At 42.1% G+C, this 19,633-nt stretch overlaps 1 long non-coding RNA gene across 1 annotated transcript in view; it reads right to left on the bottom strand.

The window, feature by feature from the left end:
- LOC108352331 (uncharacterized) overlaps positions 1-18,816 on the bottom strand; it is a 34,792-nt gene extending 15,976 nt beyond the window's left edge. The window contains exons 1-2 of the long non-coding RNA XR_015633065.1: positions 18,701-18,816; positions 15,026-15,153 (exon numbers count right to left, since the gene is read on the bottom strand). This is a non-coding gene — a long non-coding RNA (uncharacterized LOC108352331). The remainder of the gene's footprint in view (positions 1-15,025; positions 15,154-18,700) is intronic.
- Between the last annotated feature and the right edge of the window lie 817 nt (positions 18,817-19,633).

Genomic DNA, 19,633 nt, shown 5'->3' with positions numbered 1-19,633 from the left:
CATTTTACTGCTGGGTTCTGTTAATAGAACAGCATTTGATTTTACCCTAGGTCCTCTGGCTACATAGCCTTTGGTTGTTGGTCACCTGGTGTTGGATGTTGGGGATTTGGTTTATCGATTACATGGGAATTCGCATGTGTGCTGCCATCAGTTCATGGAGAGCAACCTACGGTGTTTGCAACAGCCTGCGTTGTTTGTAGGCCCGTGAGACCCTCCTTTGACCAACAACTCAATTACATGTAACCCATTACCAGTATTGGAAGATTCATTTGGTCATAAAAGGTGACTAGTTGGGGATCTTTATCTCCCATTACTTGAGATATTGATTTATCTCCCATTATTTCATTTATATTGTCAGCTTCTGCTATTTTAGATTTTCACACTGCCCCTCAAATGACCCTTAATTTTGGCCCTCTTCCCCTATATTTCCTCCCTCCTACTTGATTATAGAGCCCCCACTATCCATCCATAACTATTTATTCTATTTCTCTTTCTTGAGGAGACTTGCCTGTCCCCCAGTGCTTTACTCTATACCTAACCTCTGTCATTCTGTGGATCATAGATTGGTTATCATTGACGTAACAGCTACTATCCATGTATGACAGAATATAGACCACATTTGTCTTGCTGTCTGGATTACCTCACTCAGGATGATTCTTTTTTTTTCCCTAGCTCTATTTACTTACCTGCAAATTTCATAATGTCTTCTTTTTATTTATTTATTTTTTTGATGGCTGAGCACCACTACAATGTGGAAATAAACCTCATTTTCTTTAGCCACTCTTTCTGGCTGTCATGAATAGAGTAGCAGTGAACATTATTGCGCTGTGTCTCTGTGATAGGATGAAGCATCCTTTTGGTACTCTACCACCCAAGAGTGGTATAGCTGGATCTTAAGATACATTGATTCCCATCTTCCTAAGGAATCACCACACTGTTTTCCATAATGACTGTACAACTTTGCACTCCCAACAACAATGGATGAGTGTTTCCCCTTACTTGACATGGTCACCAACATGAGCTGTCTCATGTTTATTGATCTTCTTCTTTCCCAAATTGTATCCCCTTAATCCCCTTCAGTTGTCTGATTTAGCCCTTCTGACAGGTGTGAGATAGAATTGCAAAGTAGATTTGATTTGGATGTCCCTGATGGTTAAGGATGCTCAATGTTTCTTAAATGTTCTAGGGCCATTTGAAGTTCCTCTTTTGAGAATTCTGTTTAGATCCATCCCCTGCTTTAAAATCAGGTTATTTGTTTTCTTGACATGCAGACTTTTGTTTGTGTTTGTTTGTGTTGGTGTGTGTGTGTGTGTGTGTGTGTGTGTGTGTGTGTGTGTGTGTGTTCTTTGTGTATTTTGGATAGTAACTCTTTATTAGTTGGCAAAAATATTCTCCCATTCTGTTGGCTGTTCCTTTGTTTCAGTGACAATGTCATTTGCAGTTCAGAAGATTCTAGGCGTCATGAGGTCCCTTTTATTAACTGTTGATCTTAGTTCCTGTACTAACAAAGTTCTATTTGGGAAGTCGTCTCCTGAGCTGATGAGTTCACAGCTATTCCCCTCTTTCTTTTCTATCAGATTTAGTGTATCTAGTTTTGGTGAAGTCTTTGATCTATTTGGATGAGTTTTGTTCAGGGTGTTAAGTGTGAATCTGTTTGGATTCATTATCCACTATATAGATCTAACTTCCTTTTTAAAAAATGAGGTGTCAATAGGTGTGTGACTTTATGTCTGGGTCTTCAATGCAATTCCATTGATCAACATGTCTGTTTTTGTGTCAGTATTGCACTTTTTTTATTATTATTATTAATTTAGCTCTGTAGTACAACTTGAAATCAGGAATACCAGCACTTCTTGCAGTTCTTTTATTATTCAGGGTTGTTGTAGCTATTCTGGGCGCTCTCTCTCTCTCTCTCTCTCTCTCTCTCTCTCTTTCTCTCTCTCTCCCTTTCTCTCTCTCTCTCTCTCTGTGTGTGTGTGTGTGTGTGTGTGTGTGTGTGTGTGTGTGTGCGTGTTCCCATATGAACCTTAAAATTGTCTTTTCAAGATCTGTGAAGAATTGTGTTGGAATGTTGATGGCGGTTGAATTGAATCTAGATTGCCTTGGTAGAATGGTCATTTTTACTCTATTAATCCTAGCAATTGGTGATCATGGAAGAATTTTCCATCTTCTGATACCTTGTCAGTTTTGTTCTTTAGTGTCTTAAAGTTTTTATCATACAAGTCTTTAACCTGCTTCATCAGAGTTATCCCAAGATGTTTTTATATTATTTGAGACAACTGTGAAAGGTATTCTTGCCCTGATTTCTTTCTCAGTTTACTTGTCATTTCTATGTAGGAAGGGCATTGATTTTTTTTTCTGGCTAATTTTCTATTCAGCTATTTTGCTGAAAGTATTTATCTGTTTTAGGCGTTCCCCAGTAGAATTTTAGAATTTTAAGGGACACGCACACACACACACACACACTCATATCATCTGCAAATAAAGATAATTTTACTTCTTCTTTCCCAAATTGTATCCCCTTAATCCCCTTCAGTTGTCTGATTTCTCTAGCTAAGATTTCAGGTATTATATTGAACATGTATGGAGAGAGGAGACAACATTTTCTTGTTCCTGGTTTTAGTAGAAATGCTTGAGCTTTTCTCCATTTAGGTTAATGTTGGCTGTGACCTTGTTGTACATCGCCTTAATTGCATTGGGGTATAGACCTTATTTCCCTAATTTCTCCAGAACTTTTATTATGAAGGGGTGTTGGATTCTGTCAAAAAGCCCCCCCCTTTTTGCATCTGATGAGATGGTCAGATGCTTTTTTTTTCTTTCTTTCAGTTTGTTTATATGATGGGTTACATTTGTTCATTTATGTATGTTGAACCATCTCTGCATATTTGGAATGAAGTCTACTTGATCATGGTAGATGATTGCTTTTGCATCTATTTTCATAAGAAAAACTACTCTGTAATTCTCTATTTGTTGGATCTTTATATAGTTTGGGGATCAGGACAACTGTGGCCTCATAAAACAAACTGGGCACTGTTCCTTCTCTTTCTATTTTGTAAAATAATTTGATGAGTATTGACATTAACTCTTCTTTGAAAGTATGGTAGGATTCTGCACTAAAACCAATTTTTTCGGTACAGGTGTTTAAAGTATGTCCTTCAGATTCTCTAGAGTTTTTTGTTATGTCCCACTCTGATCTTGCTAATTTGGAAATTCTCTCTCTATCTTTTAGTTAATTTAAATAAAGTTTCAATCTTAATTGATTTTTCTCAAAGAACCAACTCTTCCTTTCATTAATTATTTGTATTTGTTTGTTTGTTTTGATTTAGCCCTGAATTTGATTATTCCTTGATGTCTATTCCTTTTGAGTATGAGTTCTTTTGTTTGTTTGTTTGTTTTAGAACTTTCGGGTATGCAGTTAATGCTCCTCCTCCTCCTCCTCCTCTTCCTCCTCCTTCTCCTCCTCTTCCTCCTCTCTTCCTCTTCCTCTTCCTCTTCCTTCTCCTTTAATGTAGATGCTATGAACTTGCCTGTTATAATTGCCTTTATTTTGTTTCCATACATTTGGATATATTATGTCATTATGAGTCAGTTTAGAAAGTCTTCTATCTTTTTCTTAATGGCTGTCTTGACCCAGTTTTCATTCAATAGTGAGTAGTTCCATTTTCTTGAGTTTGTAGACTCTCCGTTGTTCCTCTTCAGCTTGAGTCTGGGGTGGTCAATTAGAACACACAGTGTTATTTCAAGGGTTTTTGTATCTATTAAGACTTGCTTTGAGTTTAAGTATGTGTTCAGTTTTGAAGTAAGTTCCATGAGGTGCTGAGAGGAAGATATATTCTTTTGTGATTGGCTTAATTCTTCTGTAAATATAGCAGTTAGGTCCATTTGACTTATAATGCTAATTAGCCCCCACATTTCTCTATTTAGTTTTTGTCTGGATGATTGTTTATTGGTGAGACTGGGATATTAAAGCCACTCACTCACTATCTGAGGGTCAATATGTGATTTAAGCTGTAGTGGCGTTTTTGTTTTTTGTTTTTTACAAACTTGGGTGCCCTTGTGTTTGAAGCATAGAATTGTATTAAGAATTCCAGTGTCCTCTTGATGAGGTTTTCTTCTTCTGATGAGTATATAGAGTCCTTCTATATCTCTTTTGGTTAGATTCGGTTTGAAACCTATTTTTTCAAACAGTAAAATAGCTATTCCAGCTTGCCTCTTAGGTCCATTAGCTTGGTATATCTTTTTTCATCCTTTTTAACCCAGAGATGATGTCTGTCCTTGATGTTGATGCAGCAGAAGGATGGATCCTGTTTTTGTATCCATTCTGTTAGTCTCATCCAACTCACAGAAAGTAGCATTAAAATCTGGGCCCGCAATGCCTTTTCCAGTTCAAAATTTCAAACATTTCCACAACCCTGTCCCCAAACCAACACAGTCCAATCTGTTACAGCAACGACTCCATGTTTCAGGTACCAATTTCAGTTCTGGTTTGTTTTTATTGCTGTGATAAACAGTACAACCAAAAGAAGCTTGGGAAGGAAAGGGTTTGCTTTAGATTACAAGTTCTAGTCCATCATTGAAGGATGCCATGGCAGGAGCTCAAGGCAAGAGACTGAAGCAGAAACCACAGAGGAATGCTGTGTACCGGCTTGCTCCCAGTTTCACGGTCAACTGCCTTCCTTGTACAACCTAGGCCCACTTGCCTGGGAATAGTGCCTCCCACGATGTGCTAGCTGGGCCTTGTCACATCAATCACCAATCAAGAAAATGCCCCTGGAGACATGCTCATGGGCATACCTAACAGAAGGAAATTCTCTTAAGATTCTCTCTTCCTCCATGTGTCAAGTTGACAATCAAGGTAAGCCATCACTATTCAAGATTATAAAAGCAGTGAAGCTATTTCTGGGGAGAAGAATCTCGCTGACATATAGACCTGCCTGCAAGGGAGGCAGGGAGCTCCAGGGATGTAGTGATCCTTAATTGTCACTCGAGCTGGGGTGGGGGTGTAGGTGATATCCCTACCTTTGAGTCATCTATGTTTCTGTAAGTAACCCCTCACCTACATTCCTATAAACTCACTGCTCTACTAAGCCATATTTGGGGGAGTCATTGCCTTGGTCTGTGACAGTTTCCTACCTGGAACTGGTTCTATACCTCAGGTAAAAATCCCACGACACATGGCTCAAAGTAAACCATGTATTATATCACAGTCTGCAATGGGACGTATTAAGAAATATGATCCAAAGGAGGAAACTTGAGAGCTCTGACCTTGGTGACTAGTATTAGCTTTCTTATGATAAGTGTATGAAGGAATCTCCCTCTTCCCTTCACACACTTGAAGTTACAATGCCTTCCCTTCCACGGAATGTCACAAAGCAACACAATGGACACATAGACTTGACTTTTAGCGGACACTAGAGCTGCTGGGTCTTGATCTTGAACTCCTGGCATTCAGAACTCTGACAAGTACATTTTTTTTCTTTTAAAATGAATATTTCAGTAGCAGGTATCTTGTCATTGCAGCACTAATATTCAAGGCAGAGGATTCTATTAGGACATCTTGATGGTAGGTTAGGAACTGAGGATTGTAACTTCACACGGTAACGGAAATTAAAAAACAAATTAAAACCTTAAAAGAAGACATATAAAAGAGAATACCCACAACTGCAGGAGTCTTCATTCAGCTAGAAAGCCTATTCTTTTTTTTTTTTTTTTTTTTTTTTTTTTTTTTTTTTTGAGCTGGGGACCGAACCCAGGGCCTTGCACTTGCTAGGCAAGCTAAGTCCCCAACCCCAAGCCTATTCTTTAAATTGCATATAATTTTGGTTTCAGTGCCAAGCCTTTGGCTCTTTATCCTACTCTGTCACTGACTCGCTAGTATCTGACATCTTTCAGAGTGAGTCAGGATTCCCATAGTGTATTTCCAGTGCAGAGGAAACATGACCATGGTTGATCCAAAAACTGCATGGCTATCATTCTTAAATCATAGCACCCCTACCTGCACACCAACCCTTTCCAAAAGCAGACAGTTGGCTCAAGGGTAAACAGCATGTAGCAAACAAGGGCCCCCTCTGCCAACATGGCAGCAAACCTATATGACAATGGGGATAATTGTGGTTAAATGAAGGGATTGCTTTCTCTCTTTTGTGGTGTTAGCATTTAATACACAAATTTATTTAGACATTTTGGATATGAAACAGGAGCAGAAGACCCAGAGAGAAAATTGGCTTCCAAAGTTATGGAAGGACATTAATAGAAAGGTGACTATATAGGAAAAGGAGGGGGAGCAGTTGGAGGGGGAAAGGGGACAAGTGACACGAATGGGATTCTGAATATGATTCAGTTACATCGTGTCCATGTGGGAAGATGTCCTACTGAAACCTATCTTGTCCAATGAATGTATCCTAGCAAGAAGGCTTTGAATATATTAAAATTAGAGAACAAAGCTATAAGAAGCCCAGACCAAAAGAAACAGTGTGTGGAAAGACAGTCAGCTGGTGGGCAGAGAACTGTTGATGCTTGTCTAGAGAGCATTATCAGAATTCCCTGAGGGCAAAGGCATGGGGCTCTCTGCTGCTGCTGGGGTGTCATGATAACTCCGTTACTAGAATCACTCAGAGACTGAGCTAACTCAGTTCCTGGAGCAGGATGTCAGTCTCCACCCGTGGTAGCTGCTGTGTTTGTTTCTGTGTGAATCCTGTGCAAAAGTGACTGACTCTCCCTCTTAAACAAAGAAGCAAACAGAACCTGTGTGACTGGCAGTCTGGGACAGAGCCCAAGCAGCTCATCACAAGCTCAGTATTTCTTTGCAGTCTTTAAATTTTCATGGGAAATTTGCATTCTCTTCCTTCGAGTATCTGTACTAGTTTTTATACAAAAATGATGTTTAATTCATTGGCTAAAATAAACAATTTAGGGGATCAGCTACATTGTTTACTCCAGTTGCTTCCCATAATTCTCAGCTTGAGATAAGGGCTACCTCAGTTTGAGAAACACGGTTCTCTCATAATAGATTTTGTTCTCCTTGAGTTTTTCCTTATAAGCCAGACAAACACAGTAGCTTTCTGGAAATGTGTGCATGAATGTGTGTGTGTGTGTGTGTGTGTGTGTGTGTGTGTGTGAGAGAGAGAGAGAGAGACAGAGACAGAGACAGAGACAGAGAGACAGAGAGAGACAGAGAGAGAGAGAGAGCATGTGTGGGTGTATGAATGCTGTATATACACGAATGTCTTTACTGTGTTACAGTACATCATCTGACTACAAAGTCAGAAGGCAGGTGTTCTACATATTTTAGCCACTAATATTTTTTATTTTTGTGATAAAATTAGATACTTGTTGCAAAAAGATGGAATCTAATACCCAAACTCAAATATGCTACTTTGTAGACATTTTAAATTTTCTCTCACATTAAAAGGAGCTATGCTTTTCTTAAGCCAGTGATAGTTCCCCTACTTAATTGCAGGCCTGAAGGAAGTCCATTTTCTTCTACATAAACCTCACTAAAGAACTAATAGAGAGAAACAGAAAACAGAAGATACAGACAGGACAAAGACAAACAAGGACGAAAATTAGAATTAAACTTAACTAAGGAGTAGGTTTTGTGTAGAGGACTTATTTTATTTAAAATTTAATTATGTGAAGAATTAAGTGTTTTATATTCTAATTTGTTCTTGATAGTTATTTAATGTTATTATTTATTAACATCTGAAACAGAAATTAGTTTTTTAAATTAAGTATTGACTCCCAATAAATCAAATCTAAATAATTAAGCATAATATTAATGGTGAGAGCATTCAGAGGGAGGAGGGAACCCAGTGTGAAAGCCACTTTTGGTGAGAAAGTTGTGCATGTAAATGTTAGGATTTTCTGAGCTAGCAATGGTGGAAGAGACACACCCCTGCCCTGTCTATGTATTTATGTGTGTCCATGTGTCTTTCCCACAGAGAAGTGGGAAACAGCAAGCCCAGCTGACAGTGCTGCATGATACAGTCAAGAGGGAGCCATGACAGGGCGTGAAGTCAGAAGGTTGGGAAGAGTCTTCACAGACAGGGGCAGTCCTGGAAAGGTTTGAAAAAATTCTAGGTAATACTGTGATGTGGGCTTTTGTGCAGAAGGATTCCGGACTGAAGCAGCTCATGTTTGCAGAGGTATAACGCACCTGCAGCAGTGTGTGTGTGTGTGTGTGTGTGTGTGTGTGTGTGTGTGTGTGTGTTTGTTTGTGTGTGTCTGTGTGTTTGTGTGTATGTGTGTGTGTTTGTGTGTGTGTGTGTTTGTATGTCTGTGTGTGGAAGAGTGTATGTCTATGTGTAGGTATATGTATGCATATGTATATCTGTCTGTGTGTGGTATGCATATGTGTATGTGGTGTGTGTGTATGTGTGTCTGTGAGTATGTATGTCTGTAGGTATCTGTATGTGGTGTATCTGTATGTGTGTGTATGTGTGAGTGGTATATGTGTGGTATGTGTGATATTTGTGTGTGGTGTGTATGTATGTGTGTGTATAAATGTGTGTATGTGTGTGTGTGGAATGTATGGTGCATGTGTGTGTATGTATATGTCTGTATGTGTTCCTGTATATGTTTGTATATGTCTGTATGTGTTCCTGTGTGTATGTGTGTTTATATATGTCTGTATGTGTTCCTGTATGTCTATGTGTGTGTATCTGTATATATTTGTATGTGGTATATGTGTATGTGTGTATATGTACGTGGTGTGAGTGTGTGGTATATGTGTGTGTTGTATATGTATGTGTGTGTTTGTGCATCTGTATGTGTGTATATTTGTGTGTTTGTATGTTTGGAATGTATGTGTACATTTGTATGTGTGTGGTGTGTGTCTGTGTATGTATGTGTGTGCATGTATGTGTGTGTGGTGTGTCTGTGTATGTATGTGTGTGTGCATGCGAGAGAGAGAGAGAGAGAGAGAGAGAGAGAGAGAGAGAAGAAAGAGTTGTTTGAACCTAAAAGAAGGAAAGGACTAACCTAGGAAACAGCAAACTCATCCAGTCTGTTTGCTAACCTTTGACCCCCAGGAGACCATGATGCACAACACACCTTCTCTAGTCACTACTGCTTCTCATTCATGTCCCTGAACTTTGTCCCCGAGCTTGATGTTCTCCATCACTTCACCAGAGCACAAATCAGAAATTACAAGTATTCTCCCATCTCCCTCACCACCCACACGCAGGCAATCACAGTCTTAGGAAAGCGTAACTCCAAAAGAGCATCTCCTCCTCTCTCTTCTACTGCGATTTCCTTGGTTCAGGATTGCGTGGTTTCTTGGCAAACACAATTATACAAACATCTTCTCTGGACATCCTACATTCAGGAGAGCCACGTCGCCTGGTGCAGAGGTCTCAAACACAGCACAGTTCTGGTTACAAAAGCTGAACAGGTTGGGCAGATTCCTGTTCGTTCGGACTACATCTCCTCAGACCACATCTTCTACCACGTGGCCCTGGATACTTAGTTATCCAGCTATACCAAGTTACAGCTCATCTCCCATGAAGCCTCTTCAGAGACTCTGCACCTTGGCTCCTGATGTTTTTCTTCTGGAGATTATGGTTTGTCTGCATCCCAACGCCAGCATGACCAGGGGTCTTGATGAAAAAGTAGAAGCCCAGACTTCAACCCAGAGCCACCAAATCAGCATCCACATTTTAGATAGAACACTAGACAATTCTTGTATGTGGGAAATATTTAAGATCTAAATAATTAATTTAGTGATTAATTAAAGTTCATGTAACCTGTCTTTACTATCTTGAAATGTTATAGACAACACTGGTATCTACAGTCATACTTCAAACTTCCATATAGTGATTTAACTATGCCAAGCAAATGGGCAAAAGTATAGACTGAGAAGATGGCTCAGTTAGGAAAGTCATTACTGCACAAGCTCATGGGCCTGATTTGGATCCCCAGCATCCCTGTAAAAAGCCAGCTGTGTCGTTCCAGTGCTGGGAAGGCAGAGACAGGAGGATACCTGCATTTCCTGGCCAATCAGTTCATCTGAACTCGTGATCTTCAGATTCAATGAAAGACCCAGTTTAAAAGAATAGGGTTGAAATGATTAGTGAACAATCTATATCTACCCTTGGCCTCTACATGCACACACACACACACACACACACACACACACACACACACGCATGAAAAATAACAAAAAGGGCAAGCAACATATTACATAAAATTTCTGTGTGTGCATCCTTGGGTACCATTACAGTAAGACATAGCACAGGCTGGACATGATGGCACAGGCCTGTAATCTGAGCATTCTGAAGGTGGAAGCTGAAGGATTGTGTGATCTAGGCGAGTCAAGGATACAGAGTGAGTTCTGAGCCAACTAGCGATGCACAGGGAGACCCTATTTTGGAAAAACAAAACAGGACCACAGATACACCACAGGCACAAAAAGGATATAACAAAACAAAATTAAGAACAAAATTTTTCCCTAGAAGCTCTGAGGAGTGTTGGCTATGAATGGAGGCTGATTCAGATGTGCTATAGAAATAGACTCTAAGAACCAATGGGCTACCCAGTTCTATGAATTTTCAAGATGGTGAACAATTCCTGTCAAGGTTCCAGAGACAGCAGGACCAGAATATTCTTTTTATTCACAAAGATATTGTTTTCCTAGAGAATGCAGTATTTTCTGAAGGTGTCGGGTGTGTGCTCTGTGTTCACACATGATATGGGTTAGGTATTAGGCTGTGAACGTTATAACCAGATATTCACCCACATGAGTGTATTTACACATCATGCTGGGATGTGGAACATATGGATTAAACCAATCACAAGAACATATGTCATCTCTGGCCTTTGCTCACTGAATGATAGACATGTACCCCTGTTAAGTGACCAGAGGAAGGCTCCTAGAATGTCCAAACTATCTAAAAGGTGCCATTCCTGCCGAGAGCTGCTGTCCTGACTGATACTCTGCAGCTCCTTCAAAGCTTCAGCTGTGTCCTGGTGTTGCCTAGGCTCTTCCTCTCCCTCTTGCTCTCAGTGCCCCTCCCCACCCAGCACTCTGGTCCACCTCATAAGGAAGTACAGACACCTGCAGAGAAGAAAGTCTCCTAATCATCTTACCATCCCCCAGCTATCACCTAACGTGAATTGAATAAATGCTCGATAAGATCGTCAAAACAATGCTAAACCACAAACAAACAAACAAAGCACCAGACATAAGAACAACTCTGAGAATAGATTGTAGATATTGTCATCCATCCAAATGGGCAGCCTCTCTAACAGATCTATTCTATATGAAGACCCTATGATAAAAAGGGACATTTGATGATCTTTTTTCCTATTCATAACACCTTACATATTTCTCTACAGTCATTAGTCTTTGATTCAATGAATTCAGCACCAATTGTGTGCCAGGCACTAAGCTATACTTCCTCTGACAGGTTCACAATGTATCATGAGCTGCAGCTTAAGTACAAAATGTGGTATATTTAAATGTGACATTATGCCTTCCTGGTGGTACCCTTGGAGGGGGATAGTGATTAATTCTGACTGGGGCATGGGGGAGGGGCTCTGCAGAGAATGGGATTCCTACCTTCCATATTTAATGCTGCCAGGGTTCCTTGAGAATCTCATAAAAGGGCACTGGGAGGAAATACGTGATTCACCCACTTCACTTTTCAGTGCCTCTCAAAACGTAATGGAAGGCCAAGTATCAAACAAAGGTTTACTGTTTGGGTCTAATCTACTGGCCCTTTCTTGAGCGACTCTGAGCACTTCTACAAACCTGAGATCAACTGTTAAAATTGACTTTGCCTAACGGAATGATGCAATCTTAGCTCTTCTCTCAAACAGAAGTGTTAAAATTATTATCTTGTTTTCTTTCCTTCTTTCTTTTTGCCATTAATGTATTGAGTTCCGTACTTGAGCCCGGAGGTAGCAAGTTCACAGCCGAAACATAGTTTTTAGTTCAAATAGTCAATAAAGTAAACTTTGAATATATTTATGCTTTCAGGGAGAGCTATGAGGAAGACAGTAAAAATAAATCAAAACAGAAATAACTGAACATATCCAATATTTAAAAGCCCCATGTACAGACCCTCCTAATTTCTTGTCTCAGACTGCTCTTGGGTAAAGTATGCAACAAAAGGTTGTCAGAAGAGCCAAATAATTTCTATTTCTATTTACGCTGAGCTTCTGAATTTTCTTTAGGTTGATTAGATTTTAAGGAAGTAAAATACATTGAGGACACCAGTGGGGAAGGTTTGCTCTTCCCCTCCCACAGTGAATACTGTCTTTCAGGCCTGGAAGACTCAAGGTCAGGGAATGCTGTGACCTTCCGAACTTAGCACAAAGGTGGCTTTTTTTTCCACCCCGCTTTCTCCTCACTGGTTTTATGAGCCTGTGCCAGCTGAGCCTGGATGGTGCGAGCTTTACACTTGAATGAAACACTCCCTGCCCTCGGTTCTGGGAGCTCCACTCTGCTGCGTCCATCTGCTACCTCTGATAAATGCTCATATTTTAAATATGTTACAATCAGCATACGCCCAGTGAGGTTTTGCCTGCTCTATGCTGTAAACAGCTCCCCGGGGGCCGGGGGGAGGGGAGGTGCCCCATGCCGCAGACAAACCCCACTGGCTCAGCTGCCACCTGGGTGCAAAGAACCAAGGCAGAGGGGAGCCGGCTCTCAGTGAGAAGTGCTAGAAGGAAGTGATAGAAGGAAGAGAGAGAAAATTACGAGTGTCTGGAGGAGCCTACAGCAAAATTCCTGCATCTAACCGGTGCAAAGAGGCTATCAGAATCCACACATCGCCTGGGAGATCTCCGAAGAAGGTGAACACATCTGAAGTTTGCTCATCTTGACCACGTGATGGACGGAAGGGAAATTTATGTTGCTTCCCCCTTCCCTAGTCAGCTTAATCAACCAACTGCTTTTGGGGAAGATAGTAAGACAGTGTGCAAGGTTTCTCTAAAGAGGGGGATCACAGCAGAAACTGTTGGGTTTACGTCTCACAGCCATGTGACCAGAGACTATTGGAGCCAGGTAGAGTCAGGGAACATCCTGTCCAATTCCTTTATCCCAGACGCATCTTAAATTCTCGGGACCCAAGCTTGATTCCTTGTAGCTTGTCTCCCACTTATCTCTCTTCCTCTTTTCCCTCGGCCCAGCAGAGCTGACGCCACCTAACCAAATACCACAGAGTTCCATTTCCTCCTGAATTTCTCTCCTACCCCACATTTGGTCTGACAGCAAATGCTATTGGTTCTCCTTTCGACCTACAGAACTTGGTTCCCAGTTATTGTCTCCTCTTCTACAGGTGAAGTTTTTTTTTTTTAAATCATACACAACTATGCACATGCAGGATACAGGATATATATGTTAACTATACACACACATACAATAAACATACAATATACGTATAATACACATACAATATATGTGTAATATGCATGTGATGTATATGTAATACATATATGCACATATACATATACATCATATACATATGCATATCCTATTAAGTCCAGTTAGTCCAGTTTCCTATATATACACAGGTTTAGGGCCAACCTTAGGCCTAGGCAACTTGTCAGAGGGCTTATCCATGAAGAGAACTGGTTTTCCCTCCCTCCGCAGCCATTGACTGCCTGTATTTCTTCCTGTAGAATATGGGCAAGGGGTCTTTTGCTCAAGCACATGCACTAGGGAACCTGGAAGGTTAAGTACAAGGCGTACCTTCCAGGGTAGGAATATAAAAGCTGTTTTGTGCCCGTATGGCTGAAGCCCATGTGCTTTCTAGCCTGGTGACCTTTGAGCAATCTGTGTGACTGGACACTTTCCAGCACCAGATCCTCTTCTAGACCCTTCTTATGATGTTTTCCTCATTCGATTTATATAAGGGGAGTATCCCAGGTACTTTACCAGAGAGTTTTCGGTGCTGTCATGACTTCTGTGTATTTAGCTTACTTGGTTCCTCAAGGAGATTTACACATGCTTTGTTGTGCACACAGGATTGAGTTAATTATCACAAGATTAGTTTCTACCAGATTGTGCTGTGCTTAAATATGGCTAAAATAAATCACTGGGGTCAGACTCCTGAAGTCTGAACCAATAGTTACTGAATAGTGTTGCGCTGAACTTACCTTCTGCAGTTCATCACTCTGCTGCCCATGAAGGTTTCAGAGAAAACACACACACACACACACACACACACACACACAGCACACACAGACACAGACACATACACACAGACACAGACACACACACACACAGACACACACACATACAGACACACACACACAGACACACACACACAGACACATACACACAGACACAGACACACACACACACAGACACACACACACAGACACACACACACACACAGACACATACACACAGACACAGACACACACACACACAGACACACACACACAGACACACACACACAGACACATACACACAGACACAGACACACACACACACACAGACACACACACACAGACACACACAGACACACACACACAGACACATACACACAGACACACACACACACAGACACACACAGACACAGACACACACACACACAGACACACACACAGACACACACACACACAGACACACACAGACACACACACAGACACACACACACAGACACACACACACAGACACACACAGACACACACACACAGACACACACACACAGACACACACACACAGACACACACACACACACACACAGACACACACACACAGACACACACACACACAGACACACACAGACACACACACACAGACACACACACACAGACACACACACAGACACACACACAGACACACACACACAGACACACACACACAGACACACACACACAGACACATACACACAGACACAGACACACACACACACACACACACACACACACACACAATGTAAGAGCAGAGGCTTATGAATGTCCCCCAAATCCATGTTAGTATGCCAACTGATGTAGTCTTATCCAAGTGTTCTCAACAACCATATTGTTGAGAGTTCATGGGTGCAGCAGTCCTGCTGTGTCCAGAAGCCACTACCTCAGTCCTTGTCCTGGTCCTCTGGCTTCTACAACTTTTCCACCATTTCTTCCTTATTTCCCATGAGAAGATCTATCAGTTCAGGTTGGTTATTTTGACCGGTTGTAGATCTCGGTAATGGTCCTCATCTGCTGCCAAAGGAAGATTTTGGATGAAGGGCAATGTAAATATAGAAGGATAAATATTTAGAAGGCAGTCGTAAAATATATCAACTTAACAAAATGGTAGTGATAGCTTCTCCTCTAGGGTATATGACCTCTAAAGCATCAAGTTCTTGGCTAGGCTCACGGTACCAAGCATGAGTTCCCTCTTACTGAGTTAGCCCTAGGTCCAATGAGAGAGCGATTGGTTATCCCCAAGACATAAGAGCTACTATCACACTGTTGGTGACATGATGCTGGCTTAGGATTCTTGTGGTTCATGAGAATTACAGCCACATAGGACTCTTGATAACTTTTCTCCTTTGGCAGCTGTCATGACAGCTTCCAACATTATGAGAGCCAGCCCTTAGGGAAGAGACTTCCAGGTCAGTCCTAGTTTGAATTCTCCAAGTCTATGACTGTGATGTCTTCAGCAGTAGGAGCTTACCATCCTGTTTTGGGAGGCAGCCAAAAGCCATGACAATAGCCTTCATTTTTGTGGGTATCTTGGCCCCCTGACCAATAACTTAAAGGAAAATACCCCTTTTCTGGCACTGGGGCTGCTGTTAAATAATCTATGGCTTCTGTAGAGGGGCACATTATCTCTTTGTGTAGGTGATTCCAATTAATAGGTATATATTTATCAAATGTATCTACATGTAATATATATTTATTTTAAGTAAACTTCTAGATAATAGTTGCATTTAAACAACTTTCTAAAATCTTTCCCTTTTATCATTACAATGGCACAAAGGTCAGTTTGTGCAAAATAAAATAGCTATCTGTTTTAGTGACTGGCCTTTTAGTGGTCCATGGCCATATTTATTAGCTGACTTTGTCAGTATCACAGTAGAAGATTCAGTAAACTCAAGAACCTCCTAACTGAAAATATTTACCATCCCTGACTGTTTATTGAGTTTTCCAATATGTGTAATAGGCTTTTTTTTTTTTTTTGGTTCTTTTTTTCGGAGCTGGGGACCGAACCCAGGGCCTTGCGCTTCCTAGGTAAGCGCTCTACCATTGAGCTAAATCCCCAACCCCTGGCTTTTTTTTAAAAACAGTGTTCAATGTAGTCCAAGATAGCCTCAAACTTGCTATCTTGATCTAAGCTTTCTCCTGATCTTCCTGTGTCTTCCTCTTAAGTACTAGGATTACAGACATGAGTCACCATTCCAGGAAGCGGGGAGAAACCATTGGTGCCCTCAAAACCTCTCCTCAGGCTAAAAGTTGAAGTCTAAAGACTAGGAAGGTCCTGCATGAACTGGAGCTTCCATTATCCCTCAGACCTCTCCCTCCCCCTCCCCCTCTCCCTCTCCCTCAGACCTCTCCTTCTCCCTCTCCCTCTCCCTCCCCCTCCGCTCCCCCTCCCCCTCCGCTCCCCTCCCCCTCCCCTCTCCCTTTCTCCCTCTTCCTCTCCCTCCCCCTCCCCCTCTCCCTCTCCCTCTCCCTCTCCCTCTCTCTCTCTCCTAGTGATGGTCTGTCACACTGACCACGGTTTTCCCAAACCTAATTTTCCTCAAATAACCCAGGCAGGTCCCTGAGGCAAGGCCTTGCATTTTCTGCCTCTTCTACCTGAATGGACCCATGGAGGCACCACAAAGGTAGATTTTTATAGTTTTCTTTCCCTGGTACATACCCACAGGATCTGGGTGTGACAGACGAGCAAGCCTGGGAGATAGTGATACCATGGTCCAGGTGCCATTTATCCCCTTCCCAGAAAAGGGTCTGTAGACGGTCTTGCTCTGAATGCTAGGAACCTCGGGCCCTAATAACCTACAGATTGGTGAAAGCATTTGATGTCCACCTTCGCTCTTCATTCTGCTTCTTAGCTTGTAGCCAGTGTCTCATGCCATGTCCTGAGTCTCTGGATGTCTACAGTGCTTTAGAACTTACTCTATACTCGCCCGCCTGTCGTTATTAAAACCTGTCTCCCTGGTTTCTATTACCTAAAGACTCTAGCACGTGCTCTTCTAAGCTGATAAACTCATTAGAGCCCAAATATTAATGAATAATAATGTCTCTACCGCCTGGAAAATAATTTGCATTTAAACAACTTTCAGTGCCTGAATGCAAAGGGGTAAGCGATGGGGGAATTTCTTAGCAAGCTCTAGGCCTGGGCCAGCTAGGGCAGCTACAGAGAGGTCCCTGAAGAAAAATCAAATCATAGCCCATACACAGTTGTCTACTGTGTCTCTGCAAGGTGAGCCTAGCCATGTACATTCCTCAGAGCACACATGCCATAGCCAGGCAGGGTGCCAATTAGAGGTGCTGGGAACATCTTCACTCACGTGGAAACGAGCCTGTAGTTTATGATAGATGTACACATTTGCATATAATGCTATCGATTCCCCTGGTTCATGTTTTGATAGATTCTCATGGAGCTTTTCAATCCTGCTGGCACAAAACATTTCTTGGGGGAGAGAGAGAGAAAGAAAACTGTATATGTATAGGCTCAGAGACAGAGAGAGAGAGAGAGAGAGAGAGAGAGAGACAGACAGAGACAGAGACAGAGACACAGAGAGAGACAGAGACAGAGACACAGAGAGGGACAGAGAGAGACAGAGAGAGACAGAGAGGGACAGAGAGAGACAGAGAGAGACAGAGGGGGAGACAGAGAGAGAGAAACAGAGAGAGACAGACTGAGAGTAGTGGGTCAGATAAGCATATTTCTTCAGTACTCTCAAGCAAGAGAGTATCTGAACAAATGAAGCATTTATCTACCAGTGAGCATTGTGCCTCATTCCGTCTTTACTGGACCAATGCTCACACTTGACCTGTCTAGAATGCTCCCAGACTTTCCCCAACAGAGCGGGTTAAGTCAGGCATTTTGCCTGGTTTCCCAGAATGATCTCCACGTGGTCCGGCCCCCATGATCGTTGAGAATGAACCAGTTTTCTTTTCGATTATAGTAGAGGATAACTTCTTTCTGCTCTCATCCACACAGTGCCACACAGGCTTTGGAGATTGCCACAGGGTGGAATGGATATTGATCTGCTATTCCTCCGGGAGATTCTGGGTCTTGTTTACTTCATTCCCCGGGCAAACGTGTTGCTTAGAGAAGCTTTCCAAGTTTTATGAAAATGTCATCGTCTAAGTAGAAACTCAGGAGACACTGGTGAAGATTTCAGCTACTGTTTGTTGATGGAAACACACACACACATGCACACACAGCACTTTGTAACTACCGAGAACCCTACCTCCCAAACTGAGTATAAATCGATTATGGAGAAAGCATGAGGACTCTTCATGCCCCTTGGAAGCACATGTTGCTTTCTGTCAGAACAGACATGGCATCTACTCCTTTAGCATCAGACGCTAGAGACCCCACTGTTCACAGAGAGGCCTCACTTGCGGTTATGTGCTTCATGACTGAGTTTTTGAAAGCCCAAGAGACACCTACAGATGGTACAAAATGCTCGGAAGACAAGAAGAACTGAGGTTCTGTGCCCTACTACAGGACTTTCCCACTGAAACAAAGGGCAGGGAGAAGCTGGGGACATTTGACCACTATGTATCCCTCTGAAGGCAAACCTACCTTCTTAGGTTCTACTCCAGGCCAGAGGTGGTCACCTGTCTGTATCTCAAATCCCTTGGAAGACTCACCAAACCCCAAACTACTGGGCGCTCCCAGAGTGTCTGACGTAGAAGGGTGGATGCAGGGCATGAGAATGTCATTTTATAGGAACTTCTTGGGGGTTGTGGCTTCCTCTTACCCAGGTGCCATCCGGGTAACCATACTTTGAGGGCACACTCGATCCACAGTGGTATAGGAAGATGTGGTGGGTGAAGAGAGGGGACCATTTCCGTACCTGCAGCTGCGATTGGTGAGGTGGGGGTGGGGCATCGGCCTATGTTGCCATGCACATAAGAAAGATTAAAGAGACTTGGAGCCACACCAAGTTTTCTCCTGATTCCAGATATGAAGGATTCTCATCTGGAAGTATGGTTGAGTTCATTCAGTTTACTTTCACAGTGATCACCTGATTATGTATGCCTTGGTCACTATGTCCCTTGGCTGGAATAGAAAACATACCTAAGAACATCTGAACGTCCATGTTTCTTGTCCTGGAGAACTTGACCCTCAGCAGTCTTTAAAGTCAGCTTCTTTCTATGTCTTCGCCTTAGAGGAGGAGCTATAGTGAATTAAAACTTCACCTTGGGTTGGGACAGACAGAAAGGAACCTTGACAATGCAGAGTGGTTTGAAACCATTTATGGACGGTCATGTGTAAAGGGAAAGAAGCTGGGGGTCTTATTCAACAGGGAATATCTCTGGAGAATGGGACTGTGGGCCAGCACTGCACGAGACATCTGTCAGGAAAGATGACATGTTTATTATGTTCTTGTGCTTTCCCAGCAGGTCAGCTGGGGCTCCACCTTCTGTTTCATCCTCACTCCAGGACCCCGCCCCAGGGAGCAGCAATACTCATAGTCTTACATGATTGCCATAGCAGTGAAGGGGTGTGTGT

The sequence above is a fragment of the Rattus norvegicus genome, chromosome 11 (assembly GCF_021556685.1).
Source record: "Rattus norvegicus strain SHRSP/BbbUtx chromosome 11, alternate assembly SHRSP_T2T, whole genome shotgun sequence".
In the NCBI taxonomy this organism is placed as follows: domain Eukaryota; kingdom Metazoa; phylum Chordata; class Mammalia; order Rodentia; family Muridae; genus Rattus; species Rattus norvegicus.
This window is presented reverse-complemented; position numbering and strand designations above follow the sequence as displayed.